Raw genomic sequence first — 12,098 nt, 5'->3', positions numbered from 1 at the left:
CACCATGTGGGACCCTCGCCGGGTGCCGGGGATCGAACCGGCGCTGCAGAGGCTCAGGGCAGCTTCGCAGCCCAGCGTTCAACCACTGCGCCACCAGGGGAGGCCCTCAATGATCTTATCTTGACTTCCAGTATTCGAAAGTTACCCTCCCCACGTACTTACTGCTTAACACTAAGAGTATGTGCCCGGGTATGGTAGCATTGCTAAATTCAAAAAAAACAAGCCCCCGTCCTTTGCCCAGCAGGCAAGTCTGGGAGGCTTGAATGGATAAAGGGAGTAGAAAGAACTGCCACGGGAACCTGGACATTAAGCTGATGATCCAAAGAACTGATGATCCATTATGCCAATTCAGATCATGAGTCAGGACACACAAGACTAGTCACCCTAACCAGTCAATGATGCCTGGAGGCTCTACAATTAAAACCTCACTCTGGATACAGCAGACCCCTTCTGTCTCACCTGCTGCTCTCCTCAGCAGTGTATTTCAGTGGATCTGCCTGTTCTGCTCCCCATTATGTCTCTGGTGAATCCTCTTCCCCCACACACACACCTCTGGCCTACACCCCTGTTCTTCTACGCAAAAATAAAAATCTTTTAAAAATGGTGAATGTGGATTATAAAAATTTGCAAGCTGCAAATGCTTTCCATATTCTCGGTTCTACTTTTGAGAAAAAGGAAAACTGAGGGTCTACTAAAAAAAAAAGGCAGCCCATGTATAGTGTCATGGACTTGGTATAATCACTGATTTTATAGTACACATACACTAAGACATTTGCTTCTGAGTCATCAAAACAGGAATCTCTGTAATAACAGGGGAAACTGGGGCAAGATTTTTGCCAACTAAATTAATTTACTTCACAAATGAAGTTTCTATAGGACAAGCACATCATCAAGACTCTGCTCATATTTTAACAATGCTAAGATCTACAGGCAGAATACTTTTACAACTGTTTATTTTGCTGACCTGTTTGAAATACTAAGGCAAATTTAAGTTTTGAAGTAACATTTTACAAGATAACCATTTTCCTTCTTGTGCTTTCTCTGGTTCTATTATTGTAACTGAGTGGTCGCCATGAAAAGGGGAGATACCTGGTTCCCTGCTTCACCTAAGGCAGGCTGGAGCTGAGCAGAGAAGAGAAGATGCTGGAGAGGAGACTGGAGTAGGAAACAGGATGGAGAGCAAGGAGGAGACCTGGAGGAGGCACATGGAGCAGAGAAACATGAAGAAACTGCACCTGCTTCTTAGTCCTAGATTGACTGGAACAGAAGTGGGTGAGAGACCCATGGGGAAGTTAACATGGCAGCTTTTATCTCGATTTTGATTTTGCTCTTTTCCTCCCAGACTTGTCTGTTTCTGACCCTGTTCTATGGGTCTCCACCGGAAGGTGCTTTAGACTTGAGGCAGGCTTTCAGGCCTTGCTCTGGGCCAATCCTGTTTGGCTGGACTTTTACTCACGAGGGGATGGGTAACTTTGGGTGCCTGATTTGGAAACTATATTCTTTGGCTTTCTGTATTGCACACTAATTGTATTAAAGTTCCTTTCCATTAAAGGTCTTATATGTTTTGTCTTGATGAGGCAGATGGCAGAACCTATTTAGGGCAGGCAGGTTTGGTGATCCTGGGGTACCCTTCTCCTGCCCTGTAACATTATGGTCAAAGTACTTACTTTACTGAAATATATGGACATCCCAAAAAGAGAAAGTCAACCATGAACCTAGAACACACTCTGATAGGACACCAGGATTTGGAGGTTAAAAGAGAGCATTCAGTAACAATCCTACTGTACCTATCTGCATGAACAAGTTTTATTACTGATGGAAGCTGAGAGAAAACTTTAGGATGGAAGGTCTCACAAGGTCAAACACCAGAGGTGGGGCTAGAGGTGATTAACAAATCTTAAAACTAAACCCTATGAAATTTTTCAGGATTCTGAGGTGGGGGCAGCAAACATTAACAGCCAGGGATGGGGGCAGGGAGGATTATCAATCACAGAAAAACAGTCCAATCTGACTCCAAGGCAGTAAATTAATTGCACAGTAATTCCATAAAAGAACACTACACAGGAACACCCTTTGTTCTGACAAAATACAGCTCTCCTTTATCTATGCAGATACATATTTTTTCCACAAACCAGCTTTCCTGCTGGCCTGTTTATTTCCTTTTGGTAATAAATTTGCAGTGTACTGATAAATGGGAAGTCTGCTGACTTTTTCCTCAGCAACTCAAGAACTGCACACTGAACCCATCATCTGAAACCCAACATCACCAGCAACCTTATGCACAGACTGAACTGTTAACTCAGCTGGTTAACCAAAAGCCTCAGGAAAAATGAAAGGTAGCATTTACTAATACTGGTAACTCTGCCTAAAATAACTGGAGAGTTCTAGTACTTTGTTTCATTGATTTACCAGAACTAATCTGGAGCCTAAAGGATGCGACATGATGCTAATGAAGTCACTAATGATAATCTCTCTTCAAGTTGCTGGCTTCACAAGGGGGGCTGGAGTGAGACACGACCCATAGATTTGAGTTTTTTCCATGTTCACTGCTGGTCATGACATAACTAGTAAGGCAAACCTTACAGTTTTATTTTGTTACAGAAATCTCCATAAAAAGGGGAGATTCAAGTCTCCTGCCTCACCTAAAGAAGGGTGGAGCTGAGTGGAAAGCAGCTATAGAAGACACAAAGAAGAGACATACAGAGCAGAGACATGTGAAGGACGACACACTTGCTTCTCATCTTCAGACCTGCACCAGAAGCTTGGGCGACATGGAACACACACATGGAATGGACACACACAGACACTTGCTGAGAGACATGTGGTGAAGCTGATAATGGCCGCCTGTCTATTTTTATTTGTTGTTTACTTTTGCTCCATTGGTCCCAGACTTGCCTAGCCCCTTTTACCCCTTTTCTCTGGGTCCCCACCAGATGGTGCCTTAGACTTGTGGCAAGTTTGTAGGCCTCAGCAGCCCCACTTTGGATCAACCCTATTTGGCTGGGCATTTACATATGAGTAGATGAGTTACTTTGGGTGTTTTGGGGATACTACTACTCTTTCTCTTCTCCTGTGCACACAATCACTCTGTTTACATTCTCACATACTAAAAGTATGCTTTGTCTTTATGTGGCTAATGGCAGAACCTCTTTACAGAGCATGCATGTTTGGAGGTACTGATGTAATCCTCAGTCTGCCTACTACCAATTTCGCTGAAAAGTTTTTAAGATACAGACATGTACTTGTGGGGTCGCCCCAAGAAACAGATTTTTCTCAACATGCCCAGAATAGGTCTCTAGTCACCTCAGGTAAGAACTAGAGATCAGTCAAAGATTAATGGGAAGCATATTAACGTAACTTAAAGAATGCAGATTATTTTGGGTAGAAAGCAGTGAGAAGCCCTGAACACTTGGGAAGAAAAAGTATTCATTCTTGCCTAAATCTTTCACCCCTCCCTAATCAAAGAAAAGATATCTTAGAAGAATGTAGTTTGAAGGTATGGTTTCCTTTGTACCAAACATATATGTATGTGGATATACGTATAAGTACATCAAAGGGACTCAAAAATACACATACAATTAAGTCTTTACTTATGAGAGGGATATACGAAAAGGACTTAAAAGAACTTTAACAGGGCCTCCCCGGTGGCGCAGCGGTTGAGCGCTGGGTTGCGAAACTGCGCGCAGCCTCTGCGGCGCCGGTTCGATCCCCGGCTGCTCCCCGGCCACCGGAGGAGGGTCCCACATGGCGTGCAGACCTCTCCTGCCGCCCGCTGCTCCCCTCAGTAGTGTACTTCGGTCCTTCTGCCTGCTCTGCTCCCTGCTCTGGCTCTGGTGAATTCTCTCACCCTCCCGCGCTTCTGACTGTGCCCAGTGCATGTATAAACAAAAAAAAAACAAAACAAAACCAGCAAATAAATAAAAAAAAAAAAAAAGCATGCCTCTATTTAAAAAAAAAAAAAAGAACTTTAACAAAATTATTTAAATGTATTATTTTCATTGCTTAAAATAAACATATTAATATAAAATTTCATTTTTGAATCCTCCCCACAAAATGCAGGTTTAAAAGGAAACCCTAACATCAGACTTTAATGTATTCATAGTGCTTATATAGCCTAAGAATAAGATAATTTACATTTTATTAATAACCTTCATTAACCTCTCCAAAACAGCCACCTTTTTAAAAATTTCGATGTGGTAACTATAGAAATACTTAACAAGTCATTACAAAGTTAACTCTAATTGTTACTTTCTTTTTTTTTTTTTTTAAGATTTACATTTTATTTTTTTTATTTTTTTTTTATTTTTTTTAAATAGAGGCATGTTTTATTTATTTATTCATTTATTTGTTTGTTTGTTTTTTTTTTGTTTATACATGCACTGGGTACAGTCAGAAGCGCGGGAGGGTGAGAGAATTCACCAGAGCCAGAGCGGGGAGCAGAGCAGGCAGAAGGACCGAAGTACACTGCTGAGGGGAGCAGCGAGCGGCAGGAGAGGTCTGCGCGCCATGTGGGACCCTCCTCGGGTGGCCGGGGAGCAGCCGGGGATCGAACTGGCGCCGGAGAGGCCGCGGGCAGCTTCGCAACCCAGCGCTCAACCACTGCGCCACCGGGGAGGCCCTAATTGTTACTTTCTTTTTTAATTAAATTCCAAAATAGATTCCACTCAAAAAAGTTAACATGGATAAATGTAATCTGAATGTAATTACAGCATGAATCAACAATTTTAAATGGTAAAATAAAATGTCTAATTCCCATACAGTTCCTTATTTCATTTCTTGTAGTAAGGAAATGGGAATGAAAAGATGGGGAAATTCATAAAAATGTTGCAATTCAATGGAAATGCCAATGAATCAAGATGATTCACAGGCAGCTTTACATAGTATGCATGCGTGCATGCTGGAAGGCACACACTCAGCCCAACAGAGAAGTAATGTACAAAGTCACTGCATCACCTTGTGGTAACGCTTGGACTAACATCCTGAGGAAAAAGTACAAACTGCACCTTGGTTAGAAAGAGAAAATACAGCCTCTACATCTAAAGGGTAAAGAAAGCAGCTTTCCCATCAAAGTTTTGCTTCTTCCATTTTGCTTCTTTGCGTTTTTATTCTCTAAAGTACATCTCCAGAAACATTAAGATCTAGCCCAGGCTAAATAAAAATCTTCCAGTGAAGAATTAAAGGACCATATGCATTTGGCTGGGAAACAAAATTTGAAATGCATATATTGTTATCTGCAGTGCCCTCTTCTGTGTTTCCTACCATATTCCCCAAAGGTCTATTTCCAGGGTTTCTTTATATATGCTATGCTGTAACATTATACTATAAAATCTTTGGTCTAAAATGCAATTTTATTATGTGGGGGATCTAGCAATAAGGAAAAGAAAACATGTAGTAGGCACTCAGTTAAGCAGCCAGTTAAAATAACTGGAGAGGGAAGGTAACATTTCAATGTTATCTTTACTTCTTCATCTTGTAACTTTTTCAAGCCCCCAAATCTGGCTTTTGTGGTATTTTTCCAGTGTCTCCTATTTACTTGACTAACCCAAAAATGTAAGCCTTAGTCAATTAAAGTAGAAAACAGTCCAACTCTTAAGAACTGTCCATTAAACATACGGAATGAAATGAAGCCCTATGATTTAAAAATTACATATAATTTGCCGATTCTAACAATTAAAATTGAAAAAAGAAATAGTCATTTTTCACATGATAGTGATCATGAGGACCAATATTTTTTTAAAGTCCTTATCAAACACATTAAACTAATTATAAGCGAAATATTCTGACATCTGGGATTTGCTTTAAAGACTCTAGGGGGTAAATGTGTTGGGGAAGGCAATAAAACAAGATTAGCAAAATGGTGGTTCCTATTACTCTTCTTTCTCCTTTTGTGTTTTTGAAAATTCCCGTAATAAAATTTAGTAAAACCAGAGCAAATAAAGATTAGTAACAAAAATTCCATGAATGACCTACAGCAATAAAAAGTACATTACATGTGTTGACAAAGCAAGAGTTTTACAAAACTTCAATGAAAAATGAGAACTTTTAAAATCATCTCCAAATTTGTCCTAGAGGGCACACACACATCTGAAAGGAAAAACATGTCTGACATTCTAATCGTTTCCAACTACTCAGACTTTATTTAGCTCAAAGACTATCAGCTGGCTTACAGACCAGGGAAATATTAACGGCAATCACTCTGGAAGGCAAGGGAGAAGTCACCGATCTATTAATTTGCATTCTCAATCAATGTCTTTGATTCTCAAAGACATCCCTATCTCCAGAATTCTTTACCATTCAGTGCAACGCCACTCTGACCAGGTGTTACCACTTCTACTTTTTAGATTTTTTTTAAAAGTAAGCTTCTTAAACGCTTTGGTCTCGGCCATATATATATTAGAGGGGACGAAATTTCCTTTTCAGCGGCGTGTTTGGGGGCAAAATAAACTTTAAAAAGCCAGAAATCCAGAGCCAAAATTTCAGTTAATTACACCAATATTTCTAAAGAATGCAACCCAATAAACTTCGTACTATGAAAAACTTTCCCCAAAGAATAGGAGCATCGTTAAATACTTAACATCATTAAAAAGGTTGGAACTTATCAGAACTCCAAACTGCCTATTATTTTTGTTAAGAAAAAGTTATTTACTGGCAATTCTACACACACAGCTGCAGCCGTAATAATAAAGAGGTGTTCAGTTTAATAATGCGATGACTTGCAAATAAATACAATAGGCTGTTCTTTGAAACTGGAAAAGAAAAAACCCAAGACATTTCTGGCGTTAAAAGCAACCCTTCAACAAGTCCAGTCTATCCTTGACGAGTGAACAAAGGCGAAAGCCTGGCCTCAAGCACTTTCTCTACTCTCTAATACCATTTGGAAGGCACTCGGTCCACTTTTTAGATTAACCTGTTATTCAAATAATCTCTAAACGCTCTTTACCAAAAGTATTAGTAATTGAGCTGTTTGTGGAAATGTTACAGTCACAACACAGGATTAAAAAAATTAAGATTCTCCCGTCAACATCCCTGACATAATAACAGCAATCATTCCGCTCTGCAAAGAGTATAATTAAATGGCAGTGTTTTCAAACGAAACGTGTTACCAATAAAGTTACTATCCATTTAATCAACAGGTTCGTATGTAAACACACCCAGCGCTCATCAACCTCTAACGAGGATTCCCTGAAGTAAGAGCCCTTTAAAAAGGTAAACGCCCTGCCCACCTTAGGGGAGGGGGCTGTGAAAGGAAGAAGAGATGCCTCAGCAAAGACTGACTTCCCTCTGCAACATTTTGAAGATCCCTCGGAGCACTAGGCGGAGGGGCCCTCCATATACAAACCAAGAGGAGCCAGTTAACCTGCAGCCCAGGTGCGGCGCCAACAGCTAACTCCGCCCGCGGCACCCCAACGCCGGCGTCGCAGGGAGTCTCCGCCTCCTCCGCCACGAACGCCTCTGAACCAAAACACTCGACTTTCCCTCCCCCGGCGTCCTTTCCGCGCTTGACCTGGATGTTTTCCCCAATTTCCCTACGCCCGTAGCACACGTCGCCCCCAAAACACTCACCCTAGAATTAAGTCTCGGACAAGAGTTTCTCCCCGAGGGTCCCGTCGTCTAAGGACGCTCGTCCCTCACGCCTCCCCCACATCGCTAAAGGCCTACCCCGCCCCCAAGACCCGCCGTAGGGAGCGACCACCCGTCGCTTTTACCAACTCCACGGGCAGCGAAGTCGCCCACACTCCCGTCACAATTGCAGTTCAGGAGGAAACAGCTGTCCTCGGGAAGGAAACCATCGTTATTGGGCAGCTTCGTCATCACAAACACCATTCCAGAGCCGGGCCAGGGCCTGAGACCGGGGTGTGGGGCCCCACCAGGGCTCCGGCTCGGGTCCGGAGCACACAGCGCGCTGCGGCGGGGCGAGAAAGGCGCCTTCCTTACTCAGTAAAGGGCTCCCGAGCAAAGGGAGAGCGTTACAGTTTCCAATCCCCAGCCGCCATCAGCCGCCTAATCTCTTCCGCACCACAGCCAGAGCCGACCGACCGGCTACGCCCACCCTCAGGGACAAGAACCGGCTTTACGTCACTTCCGCCCTCGAGCCGTCCCTTCCGCTACCGCGGCCTCCGCTGCCGCGCGGAGTTAGTCGACCACTTCCGCTGAAATACGGTGTCCGGGCGCCGCTTGCCCCCGGGAGGGTGCGAGCGCCTGCTTCTGCGAGGGCCGGAGCTCTTTTGTTCCGCCTCGTGGTTTTCGCTTAGAGTCATGGTCCCAGGCAAGCTGCTACCTTTTGACACATTTAATTTTTTTAAAGTAATTGATCTGTTGGGTGGAAAGGGTAGCCCAGAGATCTATATAGACTATTGCCCTGCTATTGCCTGGATTTTAGAAATCTAGGCCCATCAATTTAAGGATAAGAAAGTAAAAGCCATAAAAGTGAAGGGAGTGTCCACAAGATTGGAGGGCAATCCCCTAAACTCGGGCACTCCCAACTTCTGGTCCAGCTCCGTACTTTTTTAATCAAGAGTTTTTTGGTCACTAAAACCTGGCTTTCTCCTAGGAGTTTTTCAGTTTTGGTGCTCTGTGACTCTTATTTCCTCTTGTTCCTGGAGTGGCCACTTTCTACCCACGTTTCTGTGAGTTGTTAACTACTTTTGTCACCTCTACTGTTTTTCTGTGTGGATTTTGTGCTGTATTCGTAATTATAATTTCTGAGATCACTTCTGAGTTTTAAATATCTTACCTTCCTATTGTAGGCATTCAGGTTAAACTCTAACGCTACGGAAGTAAGTGTGGTCAGTCCTAATTCACCATATTCCAATATTGGATTAAAATTGATAAACTTGCAGTGTCACCAGTGAAAAAAGGATATTAGATCCCATGAAACCTTGAAGTACCCTCTAAATACAGAACATACAAAATACTTTTTCATATACTTCCTCCTTCCACATATTTAAGATTACAATACCTTCCATAAGATAGGAAATATGTGTGGTTCCCCAATATTTGGAAATATTGACAAGTTTCCACTTTTGCAGGCTGATTTGTTTGCTAAATAATTGAAATCTTTTTATTTGTTCTTGAACTGTATATTTCATTTAAAGAATTTCAGAAGAATCTTTACAGATCACAGTATCAAGCTCCTTATAAGGATGAAGAAAATGTGATAATCAACATCAGCAATCACTAGTATTACTGATAGCAACCTTCTACTAGTGGAAATAACTGCTTTTATAAATGTAAATTTAGCAATCAACTTTATAAGCAGTTTTCAGTTAGGTGATAAATGGAAAACATTTTTTGTACAAGTATTTTTATTTTTAATGATTTCTTAAATTTTCAGACCTTTTTTCCATGAAATTGGAAATTTTAATCTTTTCAGTAATGATCCTTGAATTTTCAGACAGATTCTTTCTGCAAGATAAATACATATCCTTTCAGTATTCATAGAATTTTTTCAATTGACCTATTATACATATAGCAGTGTACTAGGGTTATAAGAAATATAGATCCACAATCCCTTATATGAACTCTTTGGACCAAATAGATTTTGGAGTCAGAAATTTTTGTGTACTTTATATTAATGACATCCCACAAAGTGTGAGGCAGCACTCCATAACATTTTTTTCAGGGAAATTTAAGAATAGCACACTACTAGGCAGGAGATAAAGCATATAAATGGTCTACTTCAGTTAAGAGCAGGTTTTTCAGGTCAGGTTTTGTCACTTTGCCATGATGTGCTCAGATCAAGTTTTATTGACAAAAGAGTTTAGGGCAGGAAAAATTTTACCACCAAATGTTGAGAAAACATGACTTTCAGGGCTTTTTAGATTTCAAAATAATGAACAAGAGACTGTAGACCCATTCAAAGAATTTTGGAAAATAAATCCCTCAACAATGTATGATATTTCTGGAGCAATTACATTTTCAAGTTGTTTCTAGCCACTTGTCCTCACCTACCACATAACACCTATTCTGTGTTTTGATTGGGAAAAAAAAAAATCTACTAAAACTTTTGATAGGAAAGAAAAGAAAACCATGACTCCTTATCTAAGCCTTAATTAAGAGTTTAATGGAATTATGATTTTTATTAATAATCTTTACCCCACCTGACTTCTTTGCACAAACTTGCATCCTTCTATCTCTTCATCACAATTCTATTTACACAGTTGAGGCTAGCGACAGGTAAAAGAAACTGTGAGCAGGTAGGATAAGAGTTGCCCCAAGTCCTGTTGGAACAGGTGGACTAATTCAGGCAGGTGAGCCCTGTCCCAACAGCCTGTCCGAACAATTTGACTCACCACACTGACCATGAGGCGCCTTGCTAGACAAAAATGTTAGTTTCTGAATAACGATTATCTCACAGTTTCACTGAGAAGGCCAAGGGCCTGCATTATTTCTGATACCCTAAACTCCCTTGATTTTCTACTTTGCAAATTAGGTGCAATTTCCCATACAGACTCAGTGGTCATAGTGTGCTTTGCCACTAAAGGTTATGTCTAGTGTACTAAAGAAGCTTCTTGGAAAGTTCTTGCACTATAAAAGAAAGAAACTGACTAATTTATGAGGTTAAGGAAAAGAGCCTATAGTGGCTTATACTTCAGTGAGACTTTGTGTAGGGTAAAGAAAATGTCAGGTTTTTCTGCCCTTCCGCCATCAGGATAGATGATGGATCCTTGTCCTGAATGCATGCCTGATGGCGGGCACCTGGAGTAGGGTGTGGGCATAGGTAGATGGGATTCAGCTGAGCTAAGACTGTGCTTTTAAGGGCGACGTCACGGGGACACCAGCAGCAGCAGTAGAAGCCGAAGCCGAAAGAGAAGCCGAGAAGCAGCAGAACGAACGCTAGAGAGCCCAGATGGAGTGAAGACTTGCTGGGGGCTGGGAGGCCTGCCAGCCTCCCAGCCAGGACCCCTGCCTGCCATATGCCTGGTGAACCCTAATAAAAAACCTGCAAAACTGCTGAGGACTCTGACTCCTCCTTTACCCGGTCTGCATGGGATCAGAAAACCTGCACTGTGTCCTGTCCTGCCTTTACACTTTGCCCCGCATGGTTCCAGTGTTTTTTGCAACATGTGCAACTGAGAGGTCACTGGAATGTAAATATTGTCTACCTTCTTGTTTTTATCTTACCAAGAAGCATAAAAACCAGCATAGTACTTTGAATTCTTAAGGAACTTGTAGCGGCAGAAAGAGCGCATTTCAGGGCCTCCCCAGTGGCACAGCGGTTGAGCGCCGGGTTGCGAAGCTGACCGAGGCCTCTGCGGCGCCAGTTCGATCCCCAGCTGCTCCCTGGCCACTGGAGGAGGGTCCCACATGGTGCGCAGACCTCTCCTGCGGCCCGCTGCTCCCCTCAGCAGTGTACTTCAGTCCTTCTGCCTGCTCTGCTCCCTGCTCTGGCTCTGGTGAATTCTTTCACCCTCCCGTGCTTCTGACTGTACCCAGTGCTTGTATAAACAAAACAAACAAACAAATAAATAAATAATAATTAAAAAAACACATGCCTCTAAAAAAAATAAATAAATAAAAAAATAAATAAAAAATAAATAAAAAAAAGAAAGAGCGCATTTCAGGATCTCTATGATCCTATGCAGACGGGTAAAGGAGAGTCCTGGAGACCTCGGTGGCTTTTTCAGGCTTTTATTGGGATTTTACTAGGTACACAGAAGGCAGGGGAGCCGGAGGGCCGGGAGGCTGGCTGGCCTCCCAGCCCCTGGCGAATCTTCACTTGTCCTGGGCTCTCAGGTGTTCTCTCATGGTCTTGTTCTCTTTTCTGCTTCTCTTTCATTCTCGTTCTCCCTCATTCTTCTGCTACTCTCCTCTGCTCTGCTCTGTCCTCGTGATGCCACTCTTATAAGCCAGTCTCAGCCCATGTGTACCAATCTACATATGCCCACGCCGCACTCCAGGTGCCCGCCATCAGGCATGCATTCAGGACCGCAGGGAACCATCATCAACACTAACGGCAGGAGGGCAGAAAATCCTGATAATCATCCTACAGAACTTGTGCCAGCAAGTTTCCTTCCTTCTCTGTGTTTCTTTTTCACTTTTTTAAGATTTTATTTTTTTATTAATTTATGCATACAAGAACGAGGGTGTAGGCCAGA

At 42.2% G+C, this 12,098-nt stretch overlaps 1 protein-coding gene across 5 annotated transcripts in view; it reads right to left on the bottom strand.

The window, feature by feature from the left end:
- Positions 1 to 8,084, bottom strand: part of TAX1BP1 (Tax1 binding protein 1) — a 54,575-nt gene extending 46,491 nt beyond the window's left edge. The window contains exon 1 of one of the 5 annotated variants that reach the window (XM_037509695.2): positions 7,936 to 8,084. The gene's annotated coding sequence lies outside the window, so the exon portion shown is untranslated. Of the gene's footprint in view, positions 1 to 7,223; positions 7,332 to 7,563; positions 7,643 to 7,706; positions 7,857 to 7,935 lie in introns of those variants that run through there. The other 4 variants (XM_037509670.2, XM_037509683.2, XM_037509677.2 and 1 more) reach the window with 4 other exon arrangements.
- Positions 8,085 to 12,098: the final 4,014 nt, after the last annotated feature.

The sequence above is a fragment of the Talpa occidentalis genome, unplaced genomic scaffold, assembly GCF_014898055.3.
Source record: "Talpa occidentalis isolate TD23 unplaced genomic scaffold, MPIMG_talOcc4v2.1, whole genome shotgun sequence".
NCBI lineage: Eukaryota > Metazoa > Chordata > Mammalia > Eulipotyphla > Talpidae > Talpa > Talpa occidentalis.
Note: the sequence above shows the minus strand (reverse complement) of the source record. Positions and strands in the feature narration are given on the sequence as shown.